Source organism: Bos grunniens, chromosome X (genome assembly GCF_055505025.1).
Source record: "Bos grunniens cultivar Pamir isolate PY7600 chromosome X, Bosgru_T2T1.0, whole genome shotgun sequence".
Taxonomy (NCBI): Eukaryota; Metazoa; Chordata; class Mammalia; order Artiodactyla; family Bovidae; genus Bos; species Bos grunniens.
In genome coordinates, this window is record NC_141194.1 from 44,804,769 (window position 1) to 44,830,591 (window position 25,823).

A 25,823-nucleotide genomic window follows, 5' to 3' on the forward strand; every position below is an offset into this window, starting at 1 on the left:
TGACAGAAGACAGATTAATAAAAGACAATGAGGAGAGTTCATTAACATGTGCATTGTGCATACAGTATTCCATGTGCATACAGGAATACTCAGTGATGAGTAACTCAAAAGGGTGGTTAGAACTTGGGCTCATTTAGCATCTTAACTAAAGATTCTCCCAGCAAGAATACTGGAGTGGGTTGCCATGCCATCCCTCCTCCAGGGGATCTTCCGGACTCAGGAACTGAACCCACATCTCCAGCATCTCCTGCATTGCAGGCAGATTCTTTACCGCTGAATCACTGGGGAAGCCCTTTCTTGTGTCTGCTTCTTCTCAGTTGCCTTCAGATCAAAATGCATACTCTAAATACCTTCATTCTTCTTATATTTTAAAAGAATAAATAGCACCAAGGTGGTTTTTCTTTAGTTTTTCCTTCAAAAAGTGTTTTGGATTTCTGCGATTATATGATTTTTCCAGTGGAGGAAAAGGGACAAAGAGGTTTTGAGCTTTGTATTACTGTTACTTTGCATACTGTTCTTTGTGATAGCTGTAGTTTTGAATGGCATCTGTTTTAATGATGACGCCACAGGCTCAGGGACATAACGCCTGTGCAGTCCAAGGCTGGACTGTGCTGGTGGACTGTGCTGGCGGACTGTGCTGGCACTCGACATTTTTTGTACCTCCTTCTATGTCTTGCCTGGTTTTCAGAGGTTGGAAATCTGGGAACCACATTTCCTAGACATTTCCCAGATTTCCTTGGCAACAGGATTTTGGATTCAGTTTAGGTTCCACTAATGAAATGGATATGCACAAAATAGCAAAGGTGACAAAAAGGCACCAGCAGGTAGACCTATATATGTCAACAGATATGACTTTTTTTTTTAATGAGCCTCCAGGTGTTTTTCTGCTTATCACCCTCCGTGATGCTGCTGGCAGCTGCAACCACTGGTGGCAATGTCCTGAAGTTCCTTTCCTGAATAGCTGAAACAAATTCCTGAGTCTCTGAAAGCCTGCAGTGACTCTGAGAGCTAGCAATGGCTTTCCCTGACTTTTGTTCCTCCAGTCCTTCCAACAGTCATATAAGCTTCCACATCTCTGTGTTATTATCCTTATTGATTGAAATACTGAGAGTAATTTCTGTTTTGTTGTCCTAACCCTGACTAATACAGGGGTGCCTGATGTTACAGACCCTGGAAGCACAGCTCCATTTGACTCCAGAGACCAAGTTCCTTGTCAATGACCTTCCTGGTTCACCAGTAGAACCTGCACCACACATCATCCATCCTGGAATGACCTCCTTCGTGGAAGCTGACTCAGTGGAGTTTTGAGAGCAGGCAGAGAGATGAGATGACCTCCTTCATGGAAGCTGACTCAGTGGAGTTTTGAGAGCAGGCAGAGAGATGAGATGAGGCATGAGGAGAATGAGTCCTTCAGTACAACCTCCCAGAGGGTAAAGCACATTATGTAGCTATTGGACATATGAGAGAAATGTCAAAAGAATATGATATCAGGTAGGTATTTATTCTACACAAAGACAACAAAAAAAGTTTCTTCAAGATGATACTACAATGGAGCCAATATCTAGTCTAAATAAACTGAGTCCTACTCAAACCCTCTTCCAGCATCATGTGGGGCCTATTGCATCTGGGATGAAGGAGAGGGCTCCAAGCCAAACTTTGGTTAAAGTCTGCCCTTTGACACTGTTGACTGAAAAAGAAAAACACAACATAAAAGTTGTACGTCAAGTGTATTCAGTGTCTTACTGAGGACCTTGGGACACAACCTCTCAGATAACCCTGAGGAACTGTTCCAGAGATGTGGGGGGAGATGTTAGTATATATGTGAACTTGGTGAAGATCATCTCAGCAGAAAGTTGCTGCTAGTCCTAAGGGACAGATATCTTAATTATTTTAGTACTTTTCTAAGTATGGGCTCCCCTGATAGCTCAGTTGGTAAAGAATCCGTCTGCAGTGCAGGAAACCCCAGTTCAATTCCTGGGTTGGGAAGATCCACTGGAGAAGGGATAGGGTGCCCACTCCAGGGTTAGTGTTTAGTGTTTTTCTAAGTATGGGAAAGTGCAAGAATTGAGGTTCATAAAAAATTGCTCCTGAAAATATCTAACCATCTGAAGGCCCGTTCTGCCAGTTTTCCCAGAGCACAGGGTGCCTCATTCTTGATCTCCACCCTGAACTCCTTTCAGGTGAGTGTTAAAGGTTAGCAACTATAGTGACTAATGATGCAACTCATGCACAGCCAGATGGTGAGTGACATTCTTTGGCTGGTAACTCCAACCCACCACTTCTAACATCACTCCCGTTTTGCTCCTGGGTTCCCAACCCACCTATCTAGGTGTGTGTGCTCAGTTGCTCAGTTGTAGGGTTTGACTCTTTGCAGCCCCATGGACTGTAGCCCACCAGGCTCCTCTGTCCATGGGATTCTCCAGGCAAGAATAATGGAGTGAGTTGCCATGCCCTCCTTCAGGGGATCTTCCTGACTCAGGGATCCAACCCATGTCTCTTGTGTCTCCTGAACTGGCAGGCAGATTCTTTACCACTATTCCACCTGGGAAGCCATTATCTAGGTGTCAATCTCTTTAATCCCTGTTAATTGATCAGAATTGAAAGTGTGACAGGTTCCTGGAATATCTAATTTCAATAAGGAAACCCAAGCAAAGCCTTCCCAACCCTGTCCTCTCTCTTGAGAACATGAGTGGAGGAGGATTTGGCAGACTACTTCAGATATATCTTGAAACTGTCACCTGGCTCACAGCCACAAAACATGACTTGGACATTATTCCTATGAGATAGGAATCTACTCTTGCCTTAAAAGTGTTCAGCCTTCAGAGAAAGTCCCTTGGCCATCATGTCCTAATTTCAAACAGTTCAAACATAAAACACTTGGGGTTACATTAAGCAGTTACCAAACCAAGACATATCAGGATTTCCTAAACATAAAATTAAAAGATTGTTGGGTCTCTCTATCTCTGTGCAGGAAGCAGTGATCAAGACCATCCCCAAGAAAAAGAAATGCAAAAACACAAAACAGTTGTCTGAGGGGCCTTACAAATAGCTGAGAAAAGAGGAGAAGCTAAAGGCAAAGGAGAAAAGGAAAAATATACCCATTTGAATGCAGAGTTCCAAAGAATAGCAAGAAGAGATAAGAAAGCCTTCCTAAGTGATCAATGCAAAGAAAGAGAGGAAAACAATAGAATGGGAAAGACTGGAGATCTCTTCAAGAAAATTAGAGATACCAAGGGAATATTTCACGCAAAGATGGGCACAATAAAGGACAGTAAATGTATGGACCTAACAGAAGCAGAAGATATTCAGAACAGGTAGCAAGAATACACAGAAAAACTATACAAAAAATATCTTAATGGCCCAGATAACCAAGATAGTGTGATCACTCACCTAGAGCCAGACATCCTGGAGTGTGAAGTCAAGTGGGCATTAGGAAGTATCATAACGAACAAAGCCAGTGGAAGTGATGGAATTCCAGCTGAGCTATTTCAGATCCTAAAAGATGATGCTGTGAAAGTACTGTACACAACAAATTTGGAAAATTTGGCCAGCAAAATCTGCCAGCAAATTTGGAAAATTCAGCAGTGGCCACAGGACTGGAAAAGGTCAGTTTTTATTCCAATCCTAAAGAAAGGCAATGCCAAAGAATGTTCCAACTACCACACAATTGCACGCATCTCACACACTAGCAAAGTGATGCTCAAAATTCTCCAAGCAAGGCTTCAACAGTATGTGAACCAAGAAATTCTGGATGTTAAAGCTGGATTTAGAAAAGACAGATAAGCAGAGATCAAACTGCAAAATCCATTGGATCATAGAAAAAGCAAGAGAGTTCCAGAAAAACATCTACTTCTGCTTCATTGACTACACCAAAAACTTCGACTGTGTGGATCACAACAAACTGTGGAAATTTCTTCAAGAGATGGGAATACCAAACCACCTGACCTGTCTCCTGAGAAACCTGTATGCAGGTCAGGAAGCAACAGTTAAAACTGGACATGGAACAACAGACTGGTTCCAAATTGAGAAAGGAGTATGTACTTTAACTTATATGCAGAGTACATCATGTGAAATATGGGGCTGGATGAAGCACAAGCTGGAATCAAGATTGCCAGGAGAAATATCAATAACCTCAGATATGCCGAGGACACCACCCTTATGACAGAAAGACAAGAGGAACTAAAGAGCCTCTTGATGAAAGTGCAAGTGGAGAGTGAAAAAGCTGGTTTAAAACTCAACATTCAATAAACGAAGATCATGGCATCCACTCCCATCATTTGATAACAAATAGATGGGGAAACACAGGAAACAGTGACAGACTTTATTTTCTTGGGCTCCAAAATCACTGCAGGTGGTGACTGCAGCCATGGAATTAAAAGACACTTGCTCCTTGGAAGGAAAGCTATGACCAAACTAGACAGCATATTAAAAAGCAGAGACATTACTTTGCCAACAATGGTCCGTCTAGTCAAGCTATGTTTTCTCCAGTAGTCATGTATGGATGTGAGAGTTGAACTATAAAGAAAGGTGAGCACAGAAGAACTGATGCTTTTTAACGATGGTGTTGGAGACGATCTTGAGAGTCCCTTGGACTGCAAGGAGATTAAACCGGTCAATCCTAAAGGAAATCAGTCCTGAATAATTCTTGGAAGAACTGATGCTGAGGTTGAAGCTCCAGTACTTTGGCCACCTGACATGAAGAACTGACTCATTGGAAAAGACTCTGATGCTGGGAAAGATGGAAGGCGGGAGGAGAAGGGGATGACAGAGGATGAGATGGTTGGATGGCATCACTTATTCAATGGACATGAGTTTGAACAAGCTCCAGGAGTTGGTGATGGACAGGGAAGCCTGACGTGCTGCAGTCCATGGGGTTGCAAAGAGTTGGACATGGATGAGCGACTGAACTGAACTGAACTGATTGGTCTGTCTGTCTCTAGAAATGTGTAATAGCTGGTTGACATCAGTCTTAAAGGCATAAGAAAACAGGAGTGCTTTAACTACCACCCTCCTCTCCAACTTCACCACAGATCAAGTAGATTTCCTCAGACTGGTATTAGACTGGAAACAGAAATAACCTGTGCATGTGTGCTCAGTAGCTTCAGTCATGTCTGACTCTTTGCAACCCTATGAACTGTAGCCCACCAGGCTCCTCTGTCCATGGGATTCTCCAGGCAAGAATATTGAAGTGGGTTGCCATGTCCTCCTCCTAGGGGTCTTCCCAACCCAGGGATCAAACTCGTGTCTCTTATATCTCCTGCACTGGCAGGCAGGTTCTTTACCACTAGTGCCTATCCTACATATATGTAAATACATACATGCACAAACACACACAGAGACCTTTTTTTCCATCTCTAGTCTTTCTCAATTATGTCATCTGAAATCAATAAATATTGACTCTTCCCATACACACATATTATGCTCAAATACCTTCAGGTTAAATTCCCAGCTGTTATCAGCATTAAGGGTACAATCAAAGACAGCCCCTCACCAAACCCTTTCCCCTGACAGGTGAAATATTAGGTACTTTGAATCATTTCCACTTCAAAAAGGTTTTAAGGATTGCTTACTGGTCTCCTCTGACAAAAGTCTTTTGAGCCTTTAAGAGAGTATTTTATTTTTTAAAAGACCAAAAACACAATTTCATGAAAAAGTGAATTCAAAATGAAGCCATTCAAATTCAGTCTAAAAATCTAAACTCTGGCCCAAGTTGGGGTCTCAACAAATTTTTAAATTTAAATTTAAAAAAATCATGCCTGCCTGTAACTCTCCGTGACTCCTCCTTCATCTTTATTTACGTCCTTTCACTTACCACATCCCACAACTACTTTGTGATTTCCTTTGTTTATAACCCAGAAATGTAATCTTTGTTAACAATCATAAGACTTTAAGTTTTCCTAGCTCTAGCACATATATGAGATCATTTAACACCCTATGAAGTATTCATCATTGATGTTTAATATTCAAGTAGAACATTGAGGCTCAATGACATCAATGGTTTCATTCAAAAAGTAGCAAAGAAGGATAAGAACTCATGCCATTCTAAGATGCAAATGCTTGGACTTACTCCAGATTCTCAGAATCAGAAACTCGAGGGATAGGGCCCAGCAAGCTAGCTTTAACAGGCCCTTAAGTGACTCTGATGCTCACTCAAGTGTGGGAACCACTGACCTACAAGATGCCACACAGTCTGGTGGAAGACTGACCTCATCGAGTTCAGCTCACCGCCTCATCCACTCTGTTCTAACCACTCTGGCCTTCTTTCTACCTATTAAATACTCCAGGCTGATGGCTAATTCAGGAATGTTTCTCTTGTTAGTCCCTCTCCTGGGAATGCATTTCCTGAGGTCTTGGTATGGCCTATATCTTTCCATCTACAGGTCTCAATTAAGACATCATCTCCTCAGAGGAGCCTTCCCTAAATACCTTATCTAAAGTCATCTTCCTCAATACCCTGTGTCAGTACTTCCTCTTCTTCACAACAGTTATCACTGTGAAGACTTTTCCTCTAACCTCTTAGGGTCTGTACTTGAGGCCTGTGAATTAAATAGACAAAAGACAGATTAACAGGAGAAAAAGGCACACATATTTAATTGACATTTCTAATTTTATGTTGAGGGGGTGCTATACAGAAAAGAAGTAAAACTCCAAAGTGGTGGGTAGACTCAGGGGCTTGGATACCATTTTAACAAAAGAGTGATAAATTGTGGAATAGTAACTAGTCAAAGGAAAAGGGATTTGTGAGAAGGTAAATATATGGGGGAAGTATTGGTAGATAAGGATTGTTTGGTAAGGTTTGTTATGCTGACTCAAGTCAGTGCCATCTCCAGAGATGAGTCATCACTTGTGATTAAGAGTATTCTCCTCTTCCTCATATGTGAAAAGGAAACACCTTTACAAATGGAAATGCTTTTAGGCAGAAAGGGAGAGGGCAAAAAGATCCTCCCATGTCTGTGCTGTGTTTAGTCATGTCCAACTCTTTGAGACTGCATGGACTGTAGCTCACCAGGCTTCTCTGTCCATGGAATTCTCCAGGCAAGAATACTGGAGTCAGTTGCCATGCCCTCCCCTCCAGGGGATCTTCCTGACCTAGGTATCGAACCCACATCCATGCCGAGTCTTCTGAATTGTAGGCAGATCTTTAGCACTGAGCCACTGAAGAAGCCCCATCCCACTATCTATTGTTTCTTAATTGCCTTCAGCTCAAAATAACCCTCATATCAAAGTGCCATATTTTGGGATGACATATTCCAATCCCCTTTCCCACCTTAAATTTTCTTATTAAGTTTCATTTCTTAAATTGCTGTGTCCTCAACACTAAACTGTAAGCTCTATGAAGGCAGGGACCTTACCTGTACTGCTAGTTCAATAGTTATTTGTTGAATGAACTGACTTAGATCTGTCTCTGCCCAAGTATTCCCCCATGTATGTCCCACCTCAAGTAATATATAAAGTAATATCGCTGTAAATCAGTTGGGGCCTCCCTGGTAGCTCAGCAGTAAAGAATTCGCCTGCCAATGAAGGAGACGTGGGTTCAATCCCTGGATCAGGAAGATCCCCTGGAGAAGGGAATGGCAACCCAGTCCAGTATTCTTGCCTGGGAAATCCCATGGACAGAGATGCATGGCTAGCTACAGTTCATGGGATCACAAACAGACACGACTGAGTGACTAAAAAACAACAAAATCCACTGGATAGGTTTTTCCTTCTATCTCTAACTTAAAGAGGCAAAAATTCGTGGAAAAAATATTTGCAAAATAAAATGACATTGAAAAAGCCACTTCTAAAGAGAAGCTGGTATGTGCCTACTGAAGGGATCAGAACATGCCACTCCAAAATCTGCCTCTTTGGCATATGCATTATTTTGAGTCAATTGAGAACCAGTAGACAAAGGGAAAGTTCTTTATCTCACCTTCTCTGCCTGAAAATAGAGTATAAGTTTTCCCTTTTGTAAAGGAAATTTACATTTATAGAGGAAATTTTCATTCATAAAGCAGTCTCCCAACAGGAAGAAAGCTACTTCTCAGAAGACAACTCAGCATCTCTTATCTGCATACAAGACAACCCTTATTTACCACACACTTCCTCCCCTCTCCTTCCCATAATTTATTTCCCCTGCCCAGAAGCCCAAAACCCCTGTCCCATTGTTGGTATAATGGGACCAACCTAAGATGGTATAATAGCCTCAATCACCTGGCCACTCACTTAAGCTACATTTTTCTTTGTGAATTCTCATGTGTACACACAAAATTAAAATTATTTTTTCTCCTGTTAATTAATATTTTATCAATTTGATTCACAGGCTCCAGGAGGGTAGGGGTGGAAGATTTTTCTTGCCCTACACTATCATGAAATATTTTTTGGAAGAAATGTTTGGGGTTAGATTAATAAAACTCAGTTTGTCCCTTTGAATTTATCAAGTGGGAGATAACCTTCCTTCTCAGTCCACTACTAGTGGACATTTCATTATCAGAAATGAAAAAGACAATTTTTTAATCAAGATCACTATTGAAACAGGAAGGAAGAGGGTAGGGCACAACCCTTAAAGAATGTCATAGCTGTTGTGGCTATGACATAAAGATGATATCCCAAGATGGCAGAAGATTTGACTTCCAGTAGACCTTGAACCTCATTATAGGCTCATTGTAATGTATTAATATATGCTAAATGACACACCCACCAGCAACATGACAGTTCCAAGGCTGACCATAAAAGGCTAAACAGTGGGCAATGGCCCAATTTCTGGAAATCCCTGCCCTTCTTCAAAATAGTTTGTGTAATCATTAGACTGTCATTAGCCTATCATATCACCCAGCACATAAAAACTAACCAAGCCATATTTAGGGGCCACTCTTTTTTTTTTTTTTTCAGTGTTTTATTTTTTATTTATTTATTTTAATTGGAGGCTAACTACTTTACAATATTGTGGTGGTTTTTGCCAGGCATTCACATGAATCAGCCAGGGCTGTACCTGTGCTCCCCGTCCTGAACCTCCCTCCCACCTCCCTCCCCATTCCATCCCTCAGGGTCATCCCAGTACACCAGCCCTGAGCACCCTGTCTCATGCATTGAACCTGGACTGGAGATCTATTTCACATATGATAATATACATGTTTCAATGCTGTTTTCTCAAATCATCCCACCCTCGCCTTCTCCCACAGAGACCAACAGTCTGTTCTTTACATCTGTGTCTCTTTTGCTGTCTTGCATATAGGGTCATTGTTAGCATCTTTCTAAATTCCATGCTATGCCAAGTCGCTTCAGTCGTGTCCGACTCTGTGTGACCCCATGGACAGCAGCCCACCAGGCTCCTCCATCCACAGGATTCTCCAGGCAAGAATACTGGAGTGGGGTGCCATTTCCTTCTCCATCTAAATTCCATATATATGTGTTAATATACTTTATTGGTGTTTTTCTTTATGACTTACTTCACTCTGTATAATAGGCTCCAGTTTCATCCACTTCATTAGAAGTGATTCAAATGCATTCTTTTTAATGGATGAGTAATATTCCATTGTATATATATACCACAACTTTCTTATCCATTCATCTGCCGATGGACATCTAGGTTGCTTCCATGTCCTGGCTATTGTAAACAGTGCTGCGATGAACACTGGGGTACACATGTCTCTTTCAATTCTGGTTTCCTCGGTGTGTATGCCCAGCAGTGGGATTGCTGGGTCGTATGGCAGTTCTATTTCCAGTTTTTTAAGGAATCTCCACACTGTTCTCCATAGTGGCTGTACTAGTTTGCATTTCCACCAACAGTGTAAGAGGGTTCCTTTTTCTCTGCACCCTCTCCAGCATTTATTATTTGTAGACTTTTTGATAGCAGCCATTCTGACTGGAGCGAGATGGTACCTCATTGTGGTTTTGATTTGCATTTCTCTGATAATGAGTGACGTTGAGCATCTTTTCATGTGTTTGTTAGCCATCTCTATGTCTGCTTTGGAGAAATGTCTGTTTCGTTCTTTGGCCCATTTTTTGATTGGGTCGCTTATTTTTCTGGAATTGAGCTGCAGGAGTTGCTTGTATGTTTTTGAGATTAATTCTTTGCCAGTTGCTTTGTTTGCTGTTATTTTCTCCCATTCTGAAGGCTTAAGGGCCATTCTTGCCTTTTGAGACAAACCACAGTCTGTCTATGGAATGTGTATCTCTCTAAATAAATCCACTTCTTACCTATCACTTTGCCTCTCACTGAATTCCTTCTGTGCTGAGACATAAAGAACCTGAGCTTCATTAAGCAATCTTAATGACAAAATCATGGGTTTGAGGACTTCCCTGGTGGTCCAGAGGTTAAAAATCTGCCTGCCAATACAGGGGACACAGATTCAATCCCTGGTCCAGGGGAGATTCCACATGCTGTGGGGCAAAAAAAGCACATGCACCGCAACTATTGAGCCCGTGCTCTAGAGCCCATGAACTGCAACTACTGAAGTCTGTGTGCCCCAGAGCCTGTGCTCCACAAGAGAAGTCACCACAATGAGAAACCTGTGCACGCCAACAAAGAGCAGACTCCACTGGCCACAACCAGAGAAAAACCTGAACACAGCAACAAACACCTAGTGCAGCCAAAAATAAATTATTTAAAATCTTAAAAAGACAACTAAAAAGTTTTTATTAAAAAAAAAAAAAAGATAGTGGGTTTGAGTCCCAGCCCATGGGTTCAAATCCCAATCAGTTTTGGCTGGATTCAAATACTATCTGAGTTAGGCAGTTTCAATGTTAAACACCCAGGAAGGTCCCTCTGATTCCAACACTCTCCAAAAATCATCCTCCTCAATATCATCATTAGCTTTGACATTGTTGTCCAGTGCTCTGCACTGATAATTCTCTTCTCATTCACATATCTAGCTTCAGATTTGTTTTTCACTAAATGGGAACCTATTGATCTTCACTGTTTCTGTATGTGAAGTAGAGATAATAGCTGCTTTTGAATTGAAAGTGCTATAGAAAGGAAAGGTATTATTGTCATCATTATATTATTTTTCAAAGACATATGCATGGGAGAAGGGGCAGATGCTTCGGTTTCCTTTAAAGATTCCCTACAAGCCATTCCCCATCATCTATACCCATGACATGCATTGATTTTACATAGAACCAAGTAAGATTGATTATTCCTATAGAGACCAAACCTTAAGTATATGAGAGAAGCTAGAAATTCAAGTCAGAACTTGTGTTCAGGGAGGATCTGAAGAAAATGGACATCAAAAAGCTAACTCAAAGTGTAGCCATGGACCATCTATCACTCAACAGCATTGTTCATCTGAGCATGCTTCATTAAGTCAGTTATATCAATAGGTAATAAAGTAAAACAAATTTGTATCATGGATCACTGCATCAGAAATTCTCCTTTGAGATATATTCTTGCAAGGGCCAACCTATTCCCCCTGCACAGACTGGAAACCTCTAGCAACTTGGTGATTCTCTTGTTGTTACTAGGATTCTATGGTGCCAGCTACTGTGTCTATGTAGCAAACAGAAGTCTGGAGTTCTCTCCAAGGCCCTATATTCTCCATAGCCCCTGCCTAACTTGCAAAAAAAGAACAACTATATTCCAAGAAAGTAACTTGGATTCTGAAAAGACATGATGCAGTGTCTCATTAGACTCCATTTCCATGGCCAGGATTTGCGTCAGGGCTTACAAGGCTCACAGCATGTCATGATCCTTATTCATAACAGCACACCACATAAGAACTGGGACAGAAAACCGCAAACGTGATTTTAATTTACAGGACGGTTGTGAAGTCATAATCGTATATAATAACACCTTGTAAAATAATGTCACTCCTGACCCCTTAGGAGCCTTATGTACATTTCTTTCTGCTCAGCTCTTATACTGCAAAATAGCACTGAGCTTTCCTTTTCTCACCTTAGCAGAAGGAGCAAAAGAAATTTTGTCCTCACTGTTCCTGAGCCAGCTTTCCAGAGTGGAAGTCCTTGTATTAGTTTTCTATCATTAAGTAGGAAATTGCCACAAAAGCAGCAACTTAACATAAATCAAGGATCTCGCAATTCTGTAAGGTCAGACACAGTGTGGCTGGCTCTCTGCTTAGGGTGTGACATGGTTGAAATTCAGGTATTGGCCTAACTGGCCTTTTGTCTGGAGGCTCTGGGGACAAAATCTACTTCCAAGCTCATTTTAGTTGTTGGCAAAATTCAGTTCCTTATAAAGCTGGAGGACTGGGGTCCCCATTTCCTGGCTGGTTCTCAACCAGGGGGCCATGTTCTACTCTTAGAAACACATCCACATAACTTTTTACTGCCTTGACTCTTTTTTAAAATCATTTTTTAATTGATGTATACTTAATTTACTATATTGTGTTAGCTTCAGTTATACAGTAAAGTGATACTCTTTTTCAAAATAGTCTATTACAAGATATTGAATATAATTCCATGTGCTATACCGTAGGTCCCTGTTGTTTATCTATTTATATATAAATAGTAGTGTGTATATGTTAATCCTAAACCCCTAATTATTCCCCCCACCCCACTATTATTTCCTCTGGTTTGTTTTCTTTGTCTGTAAGTCTATTTCTGTTTTGTAAATAAGTTCATTTATATCATTTTTTTAGATTTCACATATAAGTGATATTATATATTTTTATTTTTCTGCCTTGATTCTTTCTTATGCTTCAAATCTCTGCCCTCCTCATTGGCAGCCAGTCAGAAGACACTATTTGCTTGTAAGGGCTCACCTGATGAGGTCAGGCCCACCCAGGACAATCACCCTTGCTATATAACATCAGCATAGGAGTAATATCATATTCACAGGTTCCAACCACATTCAAAAGACAGAAGATTATACAAGAGTAAGGCTTATGGGGAGCCATCTTAGAATTCTGCCTACCACAGCACAAAAGGATAAAGGTGACAGAAATAGTGAATGTGGGCAAGCAGTGGGTATAACAAACCTCCAAGGTCATTTCAAAAGCACAAAGCCCTTCAGCTCCCTCATTGCTCCAAGCCTGCTTATCACTCATTTTAGAGAACGATACTGAACTCAGAGCACAGTGAAGGTAGTAACAGTTTCTCTGAAAATTGTGTTTCCTAGGGGAGTTTCCCCAAGGCCTCCTAATTCAGGAGATCCTCTAATGTTTACCTTGTCACAGTTTATTACAAGGGGCTCTCAAAGTCTTTTGTTGTGTTTTCTACAAGATGCCAACTTTTAGACGGCACTGTATATTCTTCATTGATATCTCCCCACAGTGCCTGTAGACAGTAAGTTCTAAGTGCATGTCTGCTAAATGGATGGCATGCAGTAATGACACAACTGTATTATGATTCTCCCATGATATACTTCTGTTTGATCATGTCTGCTGGCTTCATTAACCAATGTTTTTACCAATCTGTGTGGTATTTATAGGGGCTTCCCTGGAGGCACAGGAGTAAAGAATCTACCTGCAATGCAGGAGATGTGGAAGATGAGGGTTCAATCCCTGAAATGGGAGGATCCCCTGGAGGAGGAAATATCAACCAACTCCAGTATTCTGCCTGAAGAATCCCATGGACAGAGGAGCCTGGTGAGCTACAGCCCATAGGGTCACATACAGTTGGACACGACTGAAGGGACTAAGCATGTACCCATGCACGTGGTATTTATAAAACTCCTTTTAGATCAACCAGCATTTATAACATGTCTATTATGTGTAAACTTTTGTAGGAGATACAGAAAACAGTGAAGATGAAATCCCTCTTAAGAAGACTGAACTCTTTAGGAAAAAAAAAAAAAAAAGGAGAAAAAAAGGAGCTTGCTCTCTGATAGGAAAGACTGGTATATAAATAACATGTATCTGACACCTCAACTCCCCTGATTTAAACTTTCAGACAGCCCCCAGTTGTACTTGGGTTAAAATCCAAAATCCTTGCTGTGGTTTTCAAGGCCCTGTACGACTTGGTCTGCACTTCCCCCTCTAGCCATACCTCATTATGGTCCAGCCATAGTAGACACATGTCTTATTTTATTGAAGTATAGTTGATTTACAATGTTACTTTCTGGTATACAGCAAAGTGGCACAGTGGTAAAGAACCCACATGCCAGTGCAGGAGACTAAGGAGACACAGGTTCGATCCCAGGGTCGGGAAGATCCCCTGGAGGAGAGCATGGCAACCCACTCTGCTATTCTTGCCTGGAAAATCCCATGGACAGAGGAGCCTGGTGGGCTACAGTCCATAGGGTTGCAAAGAGTCAGACACGACTAAAGTGACTTAGCACACATGCATATATATATATGGAATCTTTTTCAGATTCTTTTCCATTATAGGTTATTATAAGAAATTGAATATAGTTTCCTGTGCTATATAGCAGGTCCTTATTTATCTATTTTATATATATATATATATATATATATATATATATATATATATAGTAGTGTGTATATATATAGTAGTGTGTATATGGAGAAGGCAATGGCACCCCATTCCAGTACTCTTGCCTGGAAAATCCCATGGATGGAGGAGCCTGGTGGGCTGCAGTCCATGGGGTTGCTAAAAGTCGGACACGATTGAGCAACTTCACTTTTCACTTTCATGCATTGGAGAAGGAAATGGCAACCCACTCCAGTGTTCTTGCCTGGAGAATCCCAGGGATGGGGGAGCCTGGTGGGCTGCTGTCTATGGGGTTGTACAGAGTTGGACACGACTGAAGTGACTTAGCAGCAGCAGCTGCAGCAGCAGTGTGTATATATTAATCCCTTTCCCCTTTGGTAACCTTAAGTTAGTTTTCTATGTCTCTATTTTTATTTTGTAAATAAGTTCATTTGTATCCTTTTTTAGATTCTATATATAAGTGATATCATATGATATTTGTCTTTCTCTGACTTACTTCACTTAGTATAATAATCTCTAGGTCTATCTATGTTGCAGCAAATGGCATTATTTCATTCCTTTTTATGATTGAGTAATATTCCATTGTATATGTACTGTATTTTCTTTAGCCATTCATCTGTCGATGGACATTTAGTTTGTTTCCATGGTTTGGCTATTGTAAACAGTGCTGGTATAAACACTGGGGTGCACATATTTTTTTGAATTAGAGTTTTAGTCTTTTCCAGATATATGCCCAGAAGCAAGATTGCTGGATCATATGGTAGCTCTATTGTTAGTTTTTTGAGGATTGGCTGTACCAATTTACATTCTTACCAACAGTGCAGGAGGGTTCCCTTTTCTCTACACTCTCTCCAATGTTTATTATTTGCAGACTTTCTGGTGATGGCCATTCTGATCTGTGTGAGGTCATACCTCATTGTAGTTTTAATTTGCGTTTCTCTAATAATTAGTGAGACACATCTATTTTTAGATTCAAGGCCTTTAAACCAGCAGTGCACTGGTGAGTGCTAATAACTGCCTCTCCAGAAGAAAAATAAACAAATCTGATTTGTACTATTTGACAATTTTCATGGTGTAAATACTCCCATCATGGCCAATTTTAAGTCACTAATGTAAAATCAACCAAATTACCAAAGTGCTGATAATTAAACAATCAGCCCTTGAGAGTGGGTTTGAGTCAACACCCACACATGACTGCTTTAGACATATTATTCCTTCTTGTCCTCCCCTGTAGTAGGTTTAATAGTGTTCCCCCCAAATTCATGGCTACTCAGAATCTCAGAATGTGACCTTCTCTGGAAATAGAGGCTTTGCAGTTAAGGATCTCGAGACAAAATTATGCTGGATTTAAGGTGAGCCCTAAATCCAATGATTGACGTCCTTATAAGAGGAGAGGAGACAGAGATACACGGAGAGAAGGCTATGTGAAGACAGGGGCAGAGACTGGAGTTATGCTGCTACATGCCTATGAATGCCTGGGGCTACCAGAAGCTGGAAAAGGCAAGAAAGGATTCGTTCCTAGAGCCATCAGACAGAGCCTAGCTTTGCTGCACCTAGATTTCTGACTTCTAACTTCCAGAACTGCAAGAGAATAAAATTCTGTTGTTTTAGGCCACCCAGCTTATAGTATTTGTTATGGCAGTCCTATCAAACTAATACTTCCCCCAAATTTTATCTTGGATAATTCTTCTCCATCTTTCAACCTTTGACTAAAATACCACTTCCTCAGAGATGCCTTTCCTAACCAAATCAGAACCCCCATATCTATTTTCATTATGCTTTCTTCAGAGCCTGGTGGGCTACAGTCCATGGGATCGCAAAGAGTTGGACACGACTGACCATTCATGCACACTTCATCTTCTCAGTCATTAAACGTTGGATGTTCCCAAAGCTTAGTCCTCAAACCTCTTCTCTCTATCCACATCTGCTTCGTTGGTGATTTCATCTTGTTGCATGCCTTTAACCACTACCTATAATGCTGATAAATCTCAAATTTATTTCTGCTCTGGACTACAGGCTTGTACATCCAAATGCCTACTTGAAATCTCTACTTAAGTGTCTACTATAGTGCTTTATTCCTTGATCCACCTGCAGGTTACTGGTGCATTCACTTTCTGAAAATTCAATGAGCATGCTCAACTCAGTGCTCTGTGATAACCTACAGAGGTGGGATGAGGGCGAGGGGTACAAGAGAGGCTGAAGAGGGAAGGGATATATCTATACTTACGGCTGATTCACATTGTTGTACAGTAGAAACTAATACAAACTGTAAAGCAATTATCCTCCAATTTAAAAATGTTTAAAATGAGCATTTTTCTCTTGGAATATGATATTAAAAGTTATTTTTAAAGTAAAAAATTGCTAACACATCCAAAACAAAACTCCTGATCTTGCCCCCCTCACCTGCTCCTTGCACCACATTCCCCATCTTGGGATTTGACAATTCTGTATTTCCAGATGTTCCAGGCAGAAATACAGGAGTCATCGTTGATTTCTGATACTCCATGTCCAATCCCTGGTGGCTCGGAGGGTAAAGAATCTGCCTGCAGTGCAGGATACCTGGGTTCAGTCCTTGAGTTGGGAAGATCCCCTGGAGAAGGGAATGACAACCCACTCCAGTATTCTTGCCTGGAGAATTCCATGGACAGAGGAGCCTGGTGGGCTACAGTCCATGGGGTTGCAGGGTCAGACACGATTGAGTGACTTTCACTTTCCTCATGTCCAATTCACCAATTCTGCAACTTTACCCTACCCACAAAATATATCCAGAAGATGACCCCTTCTCACTACTTCCCAGGGCAAGCCACCATCATCTCCTCTTCACCGTTTGCCTGCCAACAGCCTATTCTCAACACTGCAGCCCTGTCACTGCTCAGCTCAACACCTTCCAGTGGCTTCACATCTCACCAGAGTAGAAAGCCAAGTCCTTTCCATAGCCCAATTTTCTCTCCTGCTTTCCCCCTATCTCCCTCTATGTTTCTGTCCTCTTTGTCCTTCAAACATGCCAAACACAGTCTTGTCTTAGGGCCTTTCTTCCCTCTGATAGGAATGCTCTTACTCAAAATATATGCATGGCTCACTTCCTCCCATCCTTAAGATTTTTGCCCAAACATGACCTTCCCACCAAAGCATTCCCCAATTACCCAATAAAAAAAATCATAACCCATCTCTTTCCAGTACTCCCTAACTCTTACCTTATTTTGTCTTCCTCTCAACCGTTACTCATTTATTCACTAGAATATAATTTCCATGTTATTGGAGACTTTGTCTATTTCATTCACTGTTCTATCCCCAGGCCTAAACCAGTACCTAGTACATAGTAGGGGCTCAACAAATAAACGAACTCAGACAGGAGATTTAAATTAAGTACCAGAATACATGTGTAATAAAACAACCTTGAAAATACTGAAGAGGAAGGAATCTATTCCAGTATCCATGTAAGGGTAGAAATCAATAATGCCTCACAAAGGAACTAGTATTTGAACGTAGTCATAGAACATCTGTAGGACTTCCATTCTCTGAAAAAGGATAAGATGCATTCCATAATTTCTTTACAAGCAAAAATATAATAGTATTACTTGAAAATAAAATCCAAAAATAAACAAAAAGACTAAAAGCAACTGTCTCATTATAAACCAGGGCCTCTCCCTACCAATTGTGGGACTAGTTGAAAATACAGGGCAAAATTTATGTTGGACTAAAAAAACTCATTGTTTTGCCATACATCAACATGCATCTGCCATGGGTGTACACGTGTTCCCCATCCTGAACCCCCCTCCCACCTCCCTCCCCATACCATCCCTCTGGGTCATCCCAGTGCACCAGCCTCAAGCTTCCTGTATCCTGCATCCAACCTGGACTGATGATTCATTTCTTATATGATATTATACATGTTTTAATGCCATTCTCCCAAATCATCCCCCCCTCCCTCTCCCACAGAGTCCAATATTGTAAAGTAAAATAATAATAATAATAAAAAAAATTAAAAATAAAAAGCTCATTGCAAAAAAAAAAAAAACCTCATTGTTTAATATATCATTCTTAATAGAATCCATTTTAAAGTAATGAGTTTACTAACTTAACTGTCAAAATAGAAATGTGTTAAAATTAGATCAGCAATGCCTCCCGAACTTCAGTTGATAAGCCTGTCTCAATCTGGTTTCAGCTTATTCTAAGCCTATGCTTATAGGAAAGCAAGTTTTTTGACTTCTGGCTTGAAGAACACTTTCTTATAATAACACTAGATTTACTAAAAAAAAAAAATCAAAGAACATTTATAAACATGTCTATTCTACTAAACTAAGATTCCTAAACCTAACACTATAAAGGCACACTAAAGTGACTTCAATTTTCTATGTGCTTTGTGTATGTAACCTGTAAATAACAAAGTGGAAACTGTAATATCAACATTTATTTCTTGTATTATTTGTAAAAACAAAAAAAAAGGTAAAATATAAGACTGAATGACTCTGAAGTAGAATCCAATTAATAAACATATCACTTCAAAATTTAACACTGTTTGGGCAGCCAAAGGGAATGAAAACTAAGGTAAACTTGCTTAGAAAATAAAGACCTGTATTCTGATTTTCTGGTCTTGGCTTTGTCACTTCTTAGCTTGGGTAAGTCACTGGGCCTCATTTGATCTACACTACTTACAAAGTCAACCCCTGTTCTCATGTTCTATCTGTAGAAGGTAATGCATTTGGAATTAAATCAAGTAGGCATTACGGAAGCTTAAATGTTTTGAAATGCTGGTACAGAAAATCATACATTTTCCCAAGGTAATCTGAGATTCAAGAGGAAGTTATTTTAATTACTACAGATTCAGAGTTTGACGTGCCTATGGCCTTACACCATGGGTCATTGTTTCCCCTTCTAAATTCTTCCCACATTGAACTATGGAATGTGTATCACTCAAGTTTTGAAATAACCAATTTACAAACCAGGTAAATCAGCTGTGAATCTGAGAAGCCCTATAAGATTCAAATTAATTAAATAATACCAGTCTACCTTCAATGAAATCCAAGTAAAATTATGAGCTTTCTGTTTTTCTCCTAGGAGAAAAAAGGAAAAACAAAACAAAACAAAACAAAACACTTCATCTTATACCCCTAACAAATTCCTTCTTAACTAGTGTTGAATCATGGATGGGGGTATTATTATTATGCTTCTCTTTCCATCTGCTTAGAGGACAGCACATGCAGCAGCCTGAAACCTGACCTCAGAGACTGGTTTCTATATGACCCTGTAAACTGTGCCTGGGACAGTTTGGTTACACACATTCATGAATCATGTGGCTATCACTTTCCCCGTCACAGCAGATTAACATCAGGAAATTGCCATGGGAACCCTCTTATCCCATCAAACTAACAAGATCCAATGTAGATACTGGGTACCTGTCTGAATTGAGTTCCCTGGGAGTGTTTCTCTTTTCTCCTCTAGCCTCTGTCTCCCCGCAGTGAGAGGCGGGCTTTGTGTGCCCCATATACCCCAAGACTTGCACATCTGTAATGCATTCCAAACCCAGGAGACTTACTTCCTAGCCTTCCTGATGTTTAGATTTGAACTGGGATCTTTGAAACCTAGAAGTCTCTTCTTGATTATATTAACTTAGGAATTCCAAATATTTTAACCAAGGTGTACCGCAGGAGTAACTTTAACACGGAGAAAAAGACTTTCCCTGGATGCCAGTAAACCTAGGGTCATGCCAGTGGATTCAACATGCTGAGGACTCACTCTGGAAATTCCAAGGATGCTTCTGGAGGGCTGTTGGTGCTACAGAAGATCCTGAAGAGATACAGGTCACTGACAAACTGCCTGGGTCTGGAAATATTCAGCAAACTTGCAGGCTTTTGTTGTTTGAGTTAAGAATATGCTTGGAAAAGTGCATCATTCAGCTCTGAAACAGAATGATATAGGCTCTAAATAGCTCCCATGACAGTTTGTTTTGGAAAAGAATGCATTTCACAGACATACTCAGGGATTCCATTTTAAAGAGTTCTTATAAGCTGGTAAGAACTGCTCACATAAGATATTAGAAAGAAAGAAAAAAAAGCAGGGGAAAATCTTTCAAAGGCAATCCTGAGAAACTGAATTTGAAGTTCTTAGGGAAAAAAATCACTGCCATCATTGCAACCACAGATTTGTTGGAGAAGAGAAGGTCAGGCTTAGGGGGAACATTGATTCACTTCAAAAACATAACACAAACATCAATATCAGTAGCATAGGTATTTGCTTAAGCTCACTAGCAGCAACTGGGGTGACCTTTATTGAGAATTAAATGGCCACCACAAATACTCAATAGCAACTTTCTCGGCAAGTGGGACCAAAGAGATCCTTGGGATCCAGCTACTGTTCTTACCCTCAAGAAAGCTCCAGAAGACTGCAAAACACAGAGCACACTGGTCAGGCCATTTTGGAATTCGCAGATATTCACTGCTATCTGACTTGACAAGGCTTTTTGGAAATCACAAAATCAAAATAGCTAGAAGGAGAGTTCTTTGTCTACACACAAGTGTCCAACAACTGTAGATTGAAGGACTGTCCACAGAGAAGACAATAAACAAAATAATTTTTCTTTCCCCATGACACAGATTCTGAGGGCAATATTTTGACCTTGGACTATTAAAATGCCAGGGAAGAAATAGTGATGGCAGTTCATGGGTAGGGGTGAGGTTTGAGGAGATAAAGAGAAGATATGAGTCCAAACATTAGAACAAGCAAACAATAAAGCCTTACTTTTTCCAGAAACTATTCTAACATATGCCAGGTTTCTTGACTCCAGAACTAGGCATGCGAGAATTCATTCAAAAGTAGAAAACAACCTATCCCCCACCTGATCATAAATTCCAGGAAATGCCAGGCACTCTGATTATTATGGCCCATATGCCGCAAAAGCATTAAAACACAGACCTGGTTCAGTTACAGGAAACACAGCTTTGTGGAATGAACACCAGAGTATGTCCTGGCTTGACTGTTCTCTTTTAAGTGATGCTAGGCAATTTGCTTGGAGAAGGCAATGGCACCCCACTCCAGTACTCTTGCCTGGAAAATCCCATGGATGGAGGGGCCTGGTAGGCTGCAGTCCATGGGGTCCCTAAGAGTCAAACATGACTAAGAGACTTCACTTTCACTTTTCACTTTCATGCATTGGAGAAGGAAATGGCAACCCACTCCGTTGTTCTTGCCTGGAGAATCCCAGGGATGGGTGGGCCTGGTGGGCTGTCGTCTATGGGGTTGCACAGAGTCGGACATGACTGAAGTGACTTAGCAGTAGCAGGCAATTTGCTTAGGTCTTTCTGTGTTGTAACTCTCCAAGTGTAAGAAGCGAAAGAGGAGAGAGAGAAGGAAAGTAAGAAATTCTCCTGCTAATCATTTAGAGATGCTGTGAGAATTGACAAATAGCATCTTTATAACACCTAGAGACTCCTGGAAGCCTGATGTGGGGTATCTTCCAGGACTTCAAGCCTGGAGTTTGGCCCACATCACCATAGGACTGCACAGAACCTAGAATGTGGAGAAGTTCACACTACAAGCTTCGTCCTTCAGCAAGTCCCACTTGTAAATTACAGTTCATTGGTATTTCCTGATGTTCCTTGTGTAGGAGATAAAAGCTGACTGCTTGTTTTAAAAATAATTTCCTAAGGAAGATTTTTCTAAAATATCAACGCATTTTAATTGGAGAAAGGAAAGGAAGGGAAACATCTCATTCAGTGATAAATGGATTGACTCAGTTACACGTTCCACAAACATGTATGGAATAGCTCCAAGGTGGCAGAAACTCTGATAGACTCTGGCAAAGCCAAGGCAAATGAGGCAGGACTCTGGCCTCAGAGAGTCTATGGTCTCATAGGAGAAGAAGATGAGTGAGCCTGTGATCTAGCACTGTGCTCAGGTTAAGACCCAGTGCTATGAGAGTCCATTGTGGCCATATCTAAACTGTACCAGGGTTGGGAATTCCCTGGCATCCCAGAGTTTAGGACTCCACACTCTTGCTACTAAAGGCCCAGGTTTGATTCCACATCTGGAAAGTAAGCTAATTGGCATGGCCAAAAAAAAAAATGTACTAGGGTTTCTAGAATAGGGTATACCTTTAGCTGGATGGTAAAGACACATAGGAATTAGATTGAGAAAAAGGAAAGTATATTCCATGCAGAAGGAGTAGCACTTGCAAAATTAAGTGTGAATCAGTTTTCCCACAATGTAGAGAAACATGCAATGAGATATATATGAGGTGCACCTAAGGAAGAGTAGGCATTCAACAAATGGGTGAAACAAATGGTGGAGAACCAGTGAAAGAGCTAAAGAGCTGGGCAGCTGGCAGGGTGGGCATAAGTGTCTCTGCTCATCCAGGAGGCCCTAGTGTTTATGGCTGGTAGGGGGACAGGCAGGATGACTAACAGAATTGCAACCTTGGTCCTCCCACCTTAGTCCTCTAACTGTAGTTCTTGCTCTGGCATCATATTCTTGCCCCAGAATCACTGATTTTTATAAGGTTAATTGAGAATCCTGGGACTGAATTATGTGTAGATTCACAACAGTAGAACTGTAGAAGCTCTGCAGATCTGCTAGACAGTATGAACACCCTTAAATAAAGAGATACAGTCAACTCTGTATGCAGTGGACTGAGAGCTTAGAGATTATGCTTTGGTGAGCTGGAGCAGTTACTCTCTAAGAACACTAATGAAAACCAAACATTTATTGAATTCTCACTAGATGCCAGGTACTATGATTGCCCTAAGGATATCCAATGAGTTAAAAACAGTCCTTTGCTCTCAGTGACTTCTGAAAAAAAATCATTAAAAAAAAAAAAAAAGCAAGCTCTTGCCAAACCTCTAATTAACACATGAAGTTTCTGTTTTTAGTATTTTAAGGATAGTCATTTCTCTTAGTTGGGCAGTCTGGAAAAGGCATTTAGATCAAAGAAAATCGATATATTCACAGTTCCAGGAGAGTAAGCTAGAAAAGCCAAGTGTCTGCTGCCCCCATGTGGCCACAGTTCATCCTTTGCTTCCCTCAATCCCATGAAAGTACATCAGTAGAACTGTGAAATTTAGAATTGCGGACAATGAGGCTACAGTCTTGGGTAAAGGGGGAGAAGGAAATGGCAAGCCATTCCAGTATTCTTTCCTGGAGAATCCCAGGGATGGGGGAGCCTGGTGGGCTGCCGTCTATGGGGTCGCACAGAATCGGACACGACTGAAGTGAGTTAGCAGCAGCAGCAGTAGCTTAGGTAAGGGGCTTCTCCTTTTCCATGTTCCTGATAAAATCTAATGACAAAAATTGAAAAATTAGGCATTTTGGATTAACACATATACACACTTGCTCCTTGGAAGGAAAGCCATGACAAACCTAGATAGCATATTAAAAAGCAGTGACATCACTTTGCTGACAAAAGTTCATATTGTCAAAGCTATGGTTTTTCCAGCAGTCAGGTACAGATGTGAGAGTTGGACCATAAAGAAGGCTGAGCACCAAGGAATTGATGCTTTCAAATTGTGGTGCTGGAGAAAACTCTTGAGAGTCCTTTGGACTACAAGGAGATCAAACCAGTCAATCCTAAAGGAAATCAACCCTGAATATTCACTGGAAGGACTGATGCTGAAGCTGAAGCTCCAATACTTTTGGCCACTTGATACAAAGAGCTGGCTCACTGGAAAAGACTCTGATGCTGGGAAAGATTGAAGGCAAAAGGAGAAGTAGGTGGCAGAGGATGGGATGATTAGACAGCATCACCAACTCGATGTACCTGAATTTGAGCAAAGTCTGGGAGAGAGTGAAGGACAGAAGGGCCTGGCGTGCTAGAGTCCATGGGGTCCCAAAGAGTCGGGTACAACTCAGAGACTAAACAACAACAAAAAATACACACTACTATATATAAAATGGGTTTCCCAGGTGGCTCAGTGGCAAAGAATTCACTTGCCAAGCAGGAGATGTGGGCTCAATCCCTGGGTCAGGAAGATCCCTTGGAGAAGGAAATGGCAACCCACTCCAGTATTCTTGCCTGGAAAATCCTATGGACAGAGAGGAGTCTGGCAAGCTGCAGTCAGTGAAGTCGCAGAGTCAGACATGACTTAGTGACTAAACAACAACATATATAAAACAGATAATCAATCAAGACCTACTGTATAGCAAAGGAAACTATAGTTAATATTTTATAATAATCTATAAGGGAAAAATTTTGAAAAGAATATAGATATGTACAACTGAATTACTTTGCTATACACTTGAAACTAACACAACATTGTAAATCAACTATAGTACTTAAACTGTTAAAAATTGTTTAAAAAAATTAAATCTCTCCAGGAAAGCCTAAGAGACTCCAGTAGTAAATTCTGGTTTATCTTTTTAACTTGAAGGCCCTTGCTCTGGCATTCTAAATTCCATAAGTTTCTGAGATATCCAAACTGGTAAAACAGTTCACGTCCAGGAATTCAGTAAGCAAATTCTATAAGTTACTTCAACCAGTGTCTTAGCTATGTGCTGTGAGAGTTGTGAAGAATTTCAACCAAATTTCATACTGGTTATCTTCAGGTCTCTTTCAAATAATCTCTCCATCCTACACTCACTCCTTAAAAATCTGTCATGGAATGGGTTTAGCCAAGCAAATACATTTGTTTTTCTCCACTCAGAGGGCAACAACTACTGAATCAAATTATTTATTTTCTTGGGCTCCAAAATCACTGCAGATGGTGACTGCAGCCATAAAATTAAAAGACGCTTGTTCCTTGGAAGAAAAGTTATGACAAACCTAGATAGCATGTATTATAAAGCAGAGACATTACTTTGTCAACAAAGATCCATATGGTCAAAGCTATGGTTTTTCCAGTAGTCATGTATGGATGTGAGAGTTGGATCAAAAGAAAGCTGAGCACCGAAGAATTGATGCTTTTGAACTGTGGTGTTGGAGAAGACTTTTGAGAGTCCCTTGGACTGCAAGGTGATCCAACCAGTCCATCCTAAAGGAAATCAGTCATGAATATTCATTGGAAGGACTGATGTTGAAGCTGAAACTCCAATACTTTGGCCACCTGGTGTGAAGAACTGACTCACTGGAAAAGACCCTGATTCTGGGAAAGATTGAAGGCAGGAGGAGAGGGGGATAACAGAGGATGAGATGATTGGATGGCATCACAGACTCGATGGACATGAGTTTGAGAAAGCTCTGCGAGTTGGTGATGGACAGGGAAGCCTGGCATGCTGCAGTCCATGGGGTCACAAAGAGTCAGACATAACTGAGTGGCTGAACTGAACTGATTTATCTCAAGCCAATAATTTCAGTATCTTCCACCTGGAAGAGAAAACAGAGACAAAGAAAGAGACAAAGAGACAGAAGGACTAGGAAAACTTCTATTAATGGACTAATATGTAAACTACTCAAAAGTAATGACTACATGTAGCCTTTCCATTATGTCTTTCCCTACACTATTATAATGGAATATATATTTGGAGAGAGACTGCTCCATAATGAGAAGAGAGTTCAGGATACTATTAAT

General features: G+C 40.7%; 1 long non-coding RNA gene across 6 annotated transcripts in view; it reads right to left on the reverse strand.

The window, feature by feature from the left end:
* Positions 1-25,823, reverse strand: part of LOC147340241 (uncharacterized) — a 103,212-nt gene that overhangs the window by 38,907 nt on the left and 38,482 nt on the right. For 3 of the 6 annotated variants that reach the window (XR_015158889.1, XR_015158887.1, XR_015158891.1), the window contains one exon: positions 20,065-20,227. The exons of the other annotated variants lie outside the window; for them this stretch is intronic. This is a non-coding gene — a long non-coding RNA (uncharacterized LOC147340241). The remainder of the gene's footprint in view (positions 1-20,064; positions 20,228-25,823) is intronic. 6 annotated transcript variants of the gene reach the window in all.